Source organism: Heptranchias perlo, chromosome 20 (assembly GCF_035084215.1).
Source record: "Heptranchias perlo isolate sHepPer1 chromosome 20, sHepPer1.hap1, whole genome shotgun sequence".
Classification (NCBI taxonomy): domain Eukaryota; kingdom Metazoa; phylum Chordata; class Chondrichthyes; order Hexanchiformes; family Hexanchidae; genus Heptranchias; species Heptranchias perlo.
Window position 1 is genome coordinate 7,400,268 of NC_090344.1, and position 11,319 is coordinate 7,411,586.

An 11,319-nucleotide genomic window follows, 5' to 3' on the forward strand; every position below is an offset into this window, starting at 1 on the left:
AGGAGACAGAGAGTAGGGATAATGGATTTGCGCTCAAATTGACAGGATGTGATTAGTGGTGTCCCCCAGGGATCTGAACCGGGGCATCAGCTTTTTACTATATGGATAAATGACGTAGATGAATGAATGAGAGCCGTATATCCAAGTTTGTCGACGGCACCAAGTTAGGAGGCACAGTGAGTGGTGCAGGTCGGAGCATAAAGTTATAAGGGAAATTGATAGATTAAGTGAGTTGGTGAAACTGTGGCAGATGGAGCTTACATAGAATTACATAGAATGTACATCTCAGAAACAGACAATTCGGCCCAACTAGATTCTGCCGGTGTTTATGCTGCAGACGAACCTCCTCCAACCCCTCTTCATCTAACCTTATGAGCAAACCCTTTTATTCCTTTATTCCTTTCTCCTCCATATGTTTATCTAGCTTCCCCGTAAACGCATCCATGCTATTCGTCTTAACTACTTCTTGATGTAGCGAGTTGCACATTCTAACGAGTCTCTGGGTATATATGGTTCTCTTGAATGCCATATTGGATTATTTAGTGACTATCTTTTATTTACGGCCCCAAGTTTTTGAATCATCACCACCAAAGGTTCAAACACCTGTTCTGCATCTGACCTATCAAACCCTTGCATAATCTTGCAGTCCCATATCAGGTCACCCCTCAGCCTTCTCTTTCCGATGGAAAAGAGCCCCAGTCTGTTCAATCTTTCAATATGAGGTAGTATGAACTTTGGACCTGTTAGCGTGGATTTTGGACTGTTGAATTAAAGGCAACGATGAAGTGACTTATGGGTACATGACAGTGGTATTTACCCTAAAACCACACTGAAATGCGCTTTGTGTAGATTAGACTAACCTTAATTAAAGGATTAAATATAACGCTTGACTACTAATAAAATGGACACTTAATTAAACAAAATGGATTCTATTAACAAAGGGACACTATTAAATAAAATGGATTCTGTGACTGTGGGAAAGACAGTTGAAAGTGTTGAGTTTGTACATTCCAGAACTGGCTTGCAGTCTGAGAATACAATGGACATTTCATAACGAACTGATAAAAACTATAGCACCAGACTGCATAAAACAAAGGCATGCTGTCTTAAGGTGATAATAGTTGTTCGGACTTAATTGGTTAATGCGTAAGCAGTCTGTTGTTGCTATGCAGACTTAATTGGTTAATGTATAAACTGTCCGTTGTTGCTGTGCGGACTTAATTGGTTAATGTGTGTAATCAAGATTTATGATGTAAAAGCTACTGAAATCTGTATTTCAAAGGTATAAAAAAGCATGACAACCATTTTAAAGTTGAGAAGGTAGCTGCGTTCACTACGGAGTGTCCAGTCCTTCTCCCAAAGCTTTGTCCAATAAACTGCATGTTGAATCTTTAAGTCTGACTCCGAGTGGTGATTTTTTCCCACAACAGACCGAAGCAAGATAGGTTAGAATATTTTCCAACTGGTTCGAAGCTAGGAACTGTGTAGGAGGAAAGATGTTTAAGGGTCCAAGTGCAGAAATCACTAAAAGTCAGTGGACAGTAGCAAAAAATAACCCAAAAGGCTAATGGAATGTTGGCCTTTATCTTAAGGGAGTTGGAATTCAAAGGGGTGTAAGTTATGTTCCAGTTATATAAACTCTGCTGAGACCACATTTCTAGTACTGCATTCAGTTCTGAGCACCACACCTCAGGGAGGATATATTGGCCTTGGAGGGGGTGCAGCGCAGATTCAACAGAATGATACCGGGGCTAAAATAGTTAAGTTATGTCGGACAGGTTGCACAGACAAGGTTTGTATTTCCTTGTGTGTGGAAGATTAAGTTTTGATGTAATCGAGTTGTTGAAGGTGATTAAATGAGCCAATGGTGTGTGTGCGAGCTGTGAAACAGCTTGAAATACCAATCCTCTCCACCACTGGGGACTGAGTCTTCCAACATACAGGGATTTTCACTCGTGCAAGTTTCATCCACATTTTCTGCTCTTCATTTCTCCGACCTGCTTGTTGCGCCTTTCCCTTCAATTCAGGACTTACAGGAAAAACTCGATTCTGCCGTCAATCTTCGGGTCACGTGGTGAGATTTCAAATAATTGAAATCGACCCTTATCCACCCCAATATCGTCACCTACACGTTTGACGAATGCAAAGCGGCTTCTATCGCGGTTTGGCTGCACAACTCGTTCAAAGACACTGTCGGTAATTGGAGGGTCTTTCAAGTCATGACACGAACATAACAGTTCGCACTGCCGTTTTCCGCAAGACGCTTCAGATTCATGTGGAATGATTTCGGTCTGGCGGTTAAATCCGTTCCCTCTTCACAAATCCGTCTTTGAACCCGGGACTTTTAGTAATAACCACACCGAACTGGTTTGTCTTGTATTTTACATTACTTTCTAAATATTACAGATAAGCAGAGCACTTGAGCTGTCACAGCTGTGACTTTGACTTTTCTCCCTCTCCTCCAGATCTCCCCGTCAACTGCCACTAACCACAATCTTCTGTCAAACTTCTGCATCAGAAAGTTCCGAGCCTCGGTTTTTAAATGAAATAATGCCCATCTCTTCAATCAACGACAGCCCAGAGAGAGTTTCTTAGTTTCAGCTCCCAATTTCCCCAAATCCACAAAGTAGCATCAAAATAATTGTCCTTAAGTTAATAATAATAATATAATTAAAAGTTCTTATCATCTGGGGTTTTGTTTCAGATGCCACGGCTTTTAAAGGTCACTGCGGATGTTTAACGAATCGCCTCTTGGTTGGAGGCTTCTGTGTGGGAAAGATCACGAAGCGATAATTGAGAGACCGAGGATGAAGCTGTTTGATGCGAGCACTGGTGACACAGACCGTGCGCGGCTCCAGTGGAGCAATCGGTCAGCGCGCGTTATTTCTACAATAATTATACCCTCGAGAAATGGTGGAGTTGTGAATTTCAGCTCCATCTAAAGTTGTTGAACCTTCCAAACATTTTGACTGGAGTTCAAGGTACAACCGGTTCCATAACGCATCGACTTCTTCATGTCCCCATGTGGGCACTGAGACTCCTCTGACCTCCCGTCTTGCAACAGCAGGTGAGAGTTTATTTGTTTCTGGGAGGGAGAGAGGGCGATTGGTGATAGATGAAATGGTAAAGCGGCCGGCACGAGATCTTTAAATCTGAAGAACCAAAACACAATTCTTCTTTCCGTGAAGCAGGTATTCATCGGTTTGAAGTGTCGTGTAGGGAAAATTCGGGAGGCAAATCTGCTGCCTGGTGTCACGGTGTGACGGTTGAAATTATTCAGCTTTCAATTGTTGATCGGCTGAAAGGTCGAGAGGCATTTTCCAGCTCCAGTGTGGAACAAGTTTAGCTTTGGAGCCATTGGGTAAAGTGTTGTTTTTAATTGCTGCTAACGAATGACAACACATTTTGTACAACCAAGAAGAATTGCAAAATCACGAGTTCGCTGTCTATGTTTCTTTCATCATGTTCAACAGAAACAAGGATTCTCCTCAACACGTTGCTGAAAATTGGAGAAAAGGGATCCTCACTCGAATTGGACATCGACAGGGATAATTCTGAGTCCTACCATGAATCTGTATGATGGAAACGAATTAAGCAGCGAGCCTGGATAGCTCAGTCGGCAGAGCATCAGACTTTTAAAACAGGCAGTGATCTGCGGGTCCAGAGCTCAAGTCCCTGTTCAGGCTAAAAGTTTTAAAACAGCTGGCAAGCTCTGCTTTTCCAGCGGACCGAAAGGAGCAAGAGTTGGCCATCCAGTCCCTCGAGCCTGCTTCGCCAATTTGATAAGGTAATCGCTGATCTTCGACCTCAACTCCACTTTCCCGACCCATCCCCAAATCCCTTGAGTTCCTTCGTGTCCAACATTCTATCCATCTCAGTTTTGAATCTATTCAATGGCTCAGCATCCACAGCCCTCTGGGGTGGAGAATTCCAATGGTTCACAACCTTCTCAGTGAAGAAAATATTCCTCATCTCTGTACTAAATGGCCGGCCAATTATCTTGAGATTATGACGCTTAGTTTTAGACTCTCCAGCTGGGGGAAACAGCGTCCCAGCATTTAACCTGTCAAGCACTCTAAGAATTTTATATGTTTCAATGAGATCACCTTATTATTGAAAACTGCAGAGAATATAGCCCATTCTACTCAATCTCTCCTCACAAGACAACCCTCTCATCCCAGGAATCAATCGAGTGAACCTTTGTTGCATCCACTCTAAGGCAAGTGTATCGTTCCGCAGGTAAGGAGATCAAAACTGTACACAGTACTCCAGATGTGGTCTTACCAAACCCTATATAATTACAGCAAGGCTTCCTTATCTTTGTACTCCAACCACCTCGCAATAAAAGCCAACATACCATTTGCTTTCCGAATTGCTTGCTGCACCTGCATGTTAACTTTCTGTGATCCGTGTGCAAGGACACACAAATCCCTCTGAATACCAACATTTTGCAGCCTCTCACCTTTTAAAAGATATTCTGCTTTTCTATTCTTCCTAACAAAGTGAATAACCTCACATTTCCCCACGTTATAATTCATCTGCCAACTTCTCGTCCACTCACTTAACCTTTCTGTGTCACTTTGCATCCTCTTTGCGTCCTCCTCACAGCCTACTTTCCCACCGAGTTTTGTCTCGTCAGCAAACTTGGATACATTACACTCGGTCCCCTCATCTAAGTCAACAATATAGATTGTAAATATCTGAGGCCCAAGCACTGATATTCACGGCACCCCACTCGTTAAAACCTGCCAACCCGTAAATGACCTGTTTATTCCGACTTTCTCTTTTATGTACATCAACAAATCCTCAATCCATGTCAATATATTACCCACTATCCCATGGGCCCTAATCTTGTCTAACAAACTTTTGGGTGGCACCTTATCGATTGCCTTTTGAAAATCCAAATATTCTATATCCACTGGATCTCCCTTATCTACGCTGCTATCTACACCCTCAAAACCTCTAAGAGAGTTGTTAAACACGATTTCCCTTTCACAAAACCGTGTTGCATGTGCCTAATCATGTTATGATTATCTAAGCGTCCTGTTATCAAGTCCCTAGTAATAGATTCTAACATTTTCCCTCCTACTATTCTCAGGCTAAATGGCTTGTCGTTCCCTGTTTCCTCTCTCCCTCCTTTCCTGAATAGCGGGGTTACTTTTGGTACCTTCCAATCCATGGGGACCTTTCGAGAATCATGGGAACTCTGGAAGATAAAATCAATGCATCCACTATCTCTGCAGCCACCTCTTTTAAAACCCTAGGATGTAGGCCACCAGGGCCAATGAATTTGTCAGCTTTTAGTCCCATTAATTCCCCCAGTACTTTTTCATTACTAATCTTAATTGCTTTACGTTCCTCACTCTCATTGGAACCTTGGTTCCCCAATAGTTCTGGTATGATTTTTGTGTCTTCTACTATGACGACAGATACAAAATACTTGTTTAACGTCTCTGCCATTTCCTTATTCTCCAATATAAATTCTCCTGCCTCTGTCTCCAAGGGACCCATGTTTACTTTCGCTAATCTCTTCCTTTATACATACTTGGAGAAGCTCCTACAATCCATGTTTATATTTCTTGCTGGTTTACCCTCATTCTATTTTCTCCCATTTTAGCAATTTCTTGGTTACCCTTTGCTGATTTCCAAAACCCTCCCAATCCTCAGGCTAACTACTCTTTTTGGTAACAATATAAACCTCTTTTTTCATAATACTATCATTAATTTCTCCAGTTAGCCAAGGTTGAGCCACTTTTCCGGTGGTGTTTTTAATCCTCAAACGAATGTAATTTTGTTGAGAAATTATGAATTATTTCTTTAAATGTTCGCCATTGATTATCTATCATCATATTTTTAATCTAATTTTGCAAACCACCTTAGCCAACTCACCCCTCATAACTAAGTTATTGATTTTGTTTAAATTTAAGACCCAAGTTTCGGACTTAACGACATCAATATGAAATTCTATCATATTATGATCATTCTTCCCCAGAGGATCATTTATTATAAGATTACGAATTAATCCTGTCTCATTATACAATACTCGATCTAAAATAGTCTGTTCCCTTGTTGGTTCCTCGATATATTGTTCCAGAAAACTGGCTCGAATGCATTCCGTGAACATAAGACAGCTGATCTGGAGTTGCTAGCATGATGTCAACACGATGGGAGGACTTATGACGAGAAGACACGGCCAGATCTGCCAGGTGAATTCGATGTTTGCTGCAAACTCGGAGAATTAATGAAACCAAGACTTCCCTGCAGAGCAAGGAATTGGAAAGAAAGATGCTGGGCATTGAGAGGCGAAGGATTTTGTCTCTTGCAGGATGAATGGACAAACGGATCTCAACTCCCTGCTTCTTTTCTACACTGACAAAAATATCATCTCCGTGCTTCTTTCAGATAATGAATGTCTGAATGCTGAAGGGATCACTGATCCAAGCCAATTATCTCCACTCGCACTCTCATTCCAATCTTGCACACGTTGCTTAGCTTTGAAATTGTGCATTTTTTCACACTGGGATTCAACTTGAAGAAAGCGATGCTGTGATCAGCTGGTGTTGTTCAGGAAATGGAGAGCAAAAAGATACATCAAAGGCTAATGATAACAGTGACTGTTCGAACACTGTGAGCTACAGTTAAAGATTGGCAACCTTTAAAGTGTCAGGCAGCAGATCTTTTCCAAATCATGACAGAAATGGCAAGAAAACTTCATGCACACTTTGATGAGCGGCACGACTTTCGAACAGGAGGCATTTTACAGAAGGCAAGAAAGTGCATTGTGTATCGCTCTTATGGGTTGTAAAATTGAAGAATGATGGGCTGCTGGCTGTTCAGGCAGGAGCGGTGAAATTGCTCAGGCTGATCAGGACCGAGCTTTGTGCTCAGTCGGGGGAATTTGGTTGGTGCTATTTTGAACAACACCAGGAAAGTCAAGTTCCCTGATCGGGAATCAAACATGGTGGCGCGGCGGTGAGAGCACCGAGTCCTCAGCACTGGACCACCAGCGAATCTGCTGCAATTTTCATTCAAGCAAGCAGACCAACGCTGCTTTCCGACTTGTCCCTTTGAAACTTACGTCACTTTCGTCCCAGACAAGTTGCTCGCACAAAATGGAATTTACTGTTCGAACATGAAAGACTTGTTCAGACAACGACAGCACCAAGTGCGGGTCGGCAGGTACATGAAATGGACAGTGAGGGGAAATATTACCACAAGCTGCTGGTGGAACTGTTTCCATTTCCAAAACGCACGCACCGAATCAGTGCAGCTCCTGGGAAAGGTGCAAGGCAACGCAGGACTGTCATGTCTCACTTGAAGCAATTGACACACACAAGATTCTGCCATCACGAGCCATCTCCTTCTGTTTCTGTCACTACTTTATCTCCAGCTTCCTCTGCTCCTCCAGATGCCGGTGAATTAGATGTTCAAAGCAAATACTGCGACTGAACGAGTAAAAAAACCTTAACTGGAAAGCAGGAGAGGGGAAGAATGATGCTGGGCATTGAGAGACGATGGATTTTGCAGATACCTGGATCAATAGACACAACGACCTCATCTCCCTGCTTCTTCGGATACTGAATATCTTAATGCTCAAGAGATGTTCTCACTGCCCCAGGCCCATTATCTCCAGTCGCATCTCCCACCAATCTTGCATATGATGCTTCGCTCTGAAATTGTGCATTTTTTCACACTGGGATTCCATTTGAAGAAAACATTGCTGTTATCAGCTTGTGTTGTTCAGAAGATGGAGCACAAGAAGATACATAAAAGTCCAATGATAACGGTAACTGCTCAGACACTGTGAGTTACAGTTAAAGGTCGGCAACATTAAAAGAGTCAGGTAACAGATCTTTTCCAAATCTTGACACAAATGGCAAGAAAACTTAACGCAGACTTTGATCAATGTTACGACTTTCAAAAGCAGACATTTTATGCAAGGCAAGAAAGATTTACAAGGATGTTGCCTGGACTGTAGAATTTTAGCTAAGAGGAAAGATTGGATAGGCTGGGGATGTTTTCTTTGGAACAGAAGAGGCTGAATGCAGATTTAATTGAGGTGTACAAAATTATGAGGGGCCTAGTGTGGATTGGAAGGACCCATATCCCTTCACAGAGAGGATAGTAACCAGGGGCATAGATTTAAAGTGATTGATGGGAGGATTATTGGGGAGCTGAGGAGAAATTCTTTCGCCCAAGTGTTGTGGGGTCTGCAACTCACTGCCTGAAAGGATGGTAGAGGCGGACACTCTCGTCGCATTTAAAGAGTACGTGGGTATGTACTTGAAGTGCTGTAAACTGTAAGGCGACAGACCAAGAGCTGGACAGTGGGATTAAGCTGGATATCTCTTTTTCGGCTGGCACAGACGCGATGGGCCGAACGGTCTCTTTCTGTGCCGTAAATTCCTTTGATTCCATGATTCTAATTAACAGTAAGCAAGGTAGTTCAGGGGTCATGAGAATGCTACTGAATAAAAATAACTGCTAGGAACCAAGCAATGTGTCCTTGTAAACCACAGACAAGGGAAGTTCCAGCTCCAGTGACAGGGTTGGGTCACTACAGTGTATAAAAGTGATGGGATACTGATGTAAGGGGCAGTCGGGAGTGGAGACACCGGAGATCAAGCTCAGGGTGCCTGATGTTCCATCCAGAGGGTTCATCTCGTCTGCACGGGGGACTTGCATGTTTACTCCGGTACGGTAGAGGAAAGAGAATTTGTTCATATATTTCTTAATAAGGTATTAAAGTTGCTGACTCTCAGACTTGTTAATTAATAAGACAATGCATTAGTTAGAACCTTCCACCCCTCAGTCTCTCTGCTCCTCTACTTTAAAACTTTGACCATTTAGTTTACATTTCATCTCATTTTTCTTCCTCTCAAAATGTATGACGTCACATTTCTCTCCATTAAACTTCACCTGCCTGTTTCCGAACCTGTGGACGTCACAATGACGTCACTGACTCCTCTTCACAGTTCCCCACGCTGCCAAATTTGGCGTCATCGAGAGATTTTCACCTTGTGTCCCACATACCCAAGCTCAGATCATTCTCTGTATTGAGAAGAGCAATGGTCTCAACACTGACCCTGGGGGATACCACTGTTTACATCTGTCCTGTCTGAAGAACATCCATTAACAACTACTCTCTGTTTTCTGCCCTTTACACAACTTCCTATCCACACTGCCGCATTCATTTTAATACCGTGAGTATTAATTTTATCAACAAGCCTCCTGTCCGGCATCTTATCAAATACCTTTGCACAATCCATCTGCACAACCACCGCTACATTCCCTTTATCAGAAGACTCGAGTTATCTCAAATTATCCATGTTGGCTATTCTTAATTAATGTGTTTATCCAACAAATGTTGAAATGTTTGCTCCACCTCATCTGGTTTCATCTGTTTCAAGCCACAACAGAAAGGTCGAGTTTGCTCCTGGAGCTTAAGATAAATTATTTTTTTACGATGATGCTTCAGACATGGGGACATCTGGGCTTAGACCCGCCCATTCAGTGCCGCAACTCACGCCCCTCACACACTCCGATTGGTTGGAGGACCAACTGTTCTCTCATCCCTCCAGTCAATTTACCATAAGACCATAAGATCATAAGAGATAGTAGCAGGAGTAGGCCATTCGGCCCCTCGAGCCTGCTCCGCCATTTAATGAGATCATGGCTGATCTGATGTTTACTTCAACTACACTTACCCGCCCTTTCCCCATATCCTTTGACTCCCTTGCGAATCAAAAATTTGTCGAACTCAGCCTTGAATGTATTCAATGACTCAGCCTCCACAGCTTTTAGGGGTAAAGAATTGCAAAGATTCACAACCCTCTGGGAGAAGAAAGTCCTCCTCATTTCCGTCTAAAACGGGCGACCACTTATTCTGAGACTATGCCTCCTAGTTTTAGATTCCCCCATGAGGGGTAACAACCTCTCAGTATCTACCCTGTCGAGTCCCCTCAGAATCTTGTATGTTTCAATAAGATCTCCTCTCATTCTTCTCAACTCCAATGATTATAGACCCAACCTGATCAATCTTTCCTCATAAGACAGCCCTTCCATACCCGGAATCAACCGAGTGAACCTTCTCTGAACTGCCTCCAATGCAAGTATGCCCTTCCTTAAATAAGGTCACCAGAACTGTACGCAGTACTCCAGATGTGGTCTCACCAGCACCCTGTACAGTTGTAGCATGACTTCCCTGCTTTAACACTCCAACCTCCTCGAAATAAAGGCCAATATTCCGTTTGCCTTCCGGATTACCTGCTGCACTTGTATGTTGACTTTTTATGTTTCATGTACGAGGACACCCAGATTCCTCTGTACCGCAGCATTTTGTAGTATTTCTCCATTCAAATAATATTTTGCTTTTTTATTTTTCCTCCCAAAGTGCATGACTTCATATTTTCCCACATTATATTCCATCTACCAGTCACTTTGTGTCCTTATCGCAACTTGCTTTTCCACATATCTTTGTATCATCAACAAATTTGGCCACAAGACACTCTGTTCCTTCATCCAAGCCATTATTATATACTGTAAAAAGTTGAGGCCCCAGCACTGATCGCTGTGGCACCCAACTCGTTACAGGAAATTGCAATAAATTCCTGCTGCTCCTTTTGTTCCGGATATCTCGTTAATCACCATGGCGGGATTAATGGAGAAACTGACGGTTCTGAGGTGCAGTTGGAAAATAAACATTAATTGAACCCGTCAGTTGCAACAATTAATAAAACGAAATTAATACAAGTTACCGAATAAAATATTTTCTGGAGTTCACCAAAGTGTGTGTGGGGGGGGGGGGGGGGCTTCTATGCCGTGTGTTTGTGCCGGTTTAAATGGCACGAAGGGCTGGGCTTTCAGTTTATTTCATTATCCTTGATCCAAACGCGCTCTCCCTGCTTCAAATGTTTTTGCTTTTCGTACAGACATTACGATAAGCAATGGCGGCTGTAGCACCCAGCATGCAGCGCGGTAGAGATTGTGCCCTATCTGAATCAGAGGAGCAGAGTGCGCATGCGCATTAGTGACTCATGATAAGGCAGTGTGTCCTGAGCATGCGCGGTCAGTCGAGGCTGCGGGACGAGCGCGTTCGGTGCAGGTGAGAGGATCGGAGCAAGAGGATCAATAAACCCCGGGGCCCGGGTCCGGGCTCAGGCCCAGGCTCAGGCTTCACAAACCCCGAGTGCGGCCCCAGACCCGAATATAAAACAGTGAACATTATCCCCCCTCACTACCCGCCGGTTTCCGGTTTCTCCCGTTTCGCTCCGGACCAACTCTCAACAAAAGGCCGCGGACCCGCGCATGCGCGGTGTA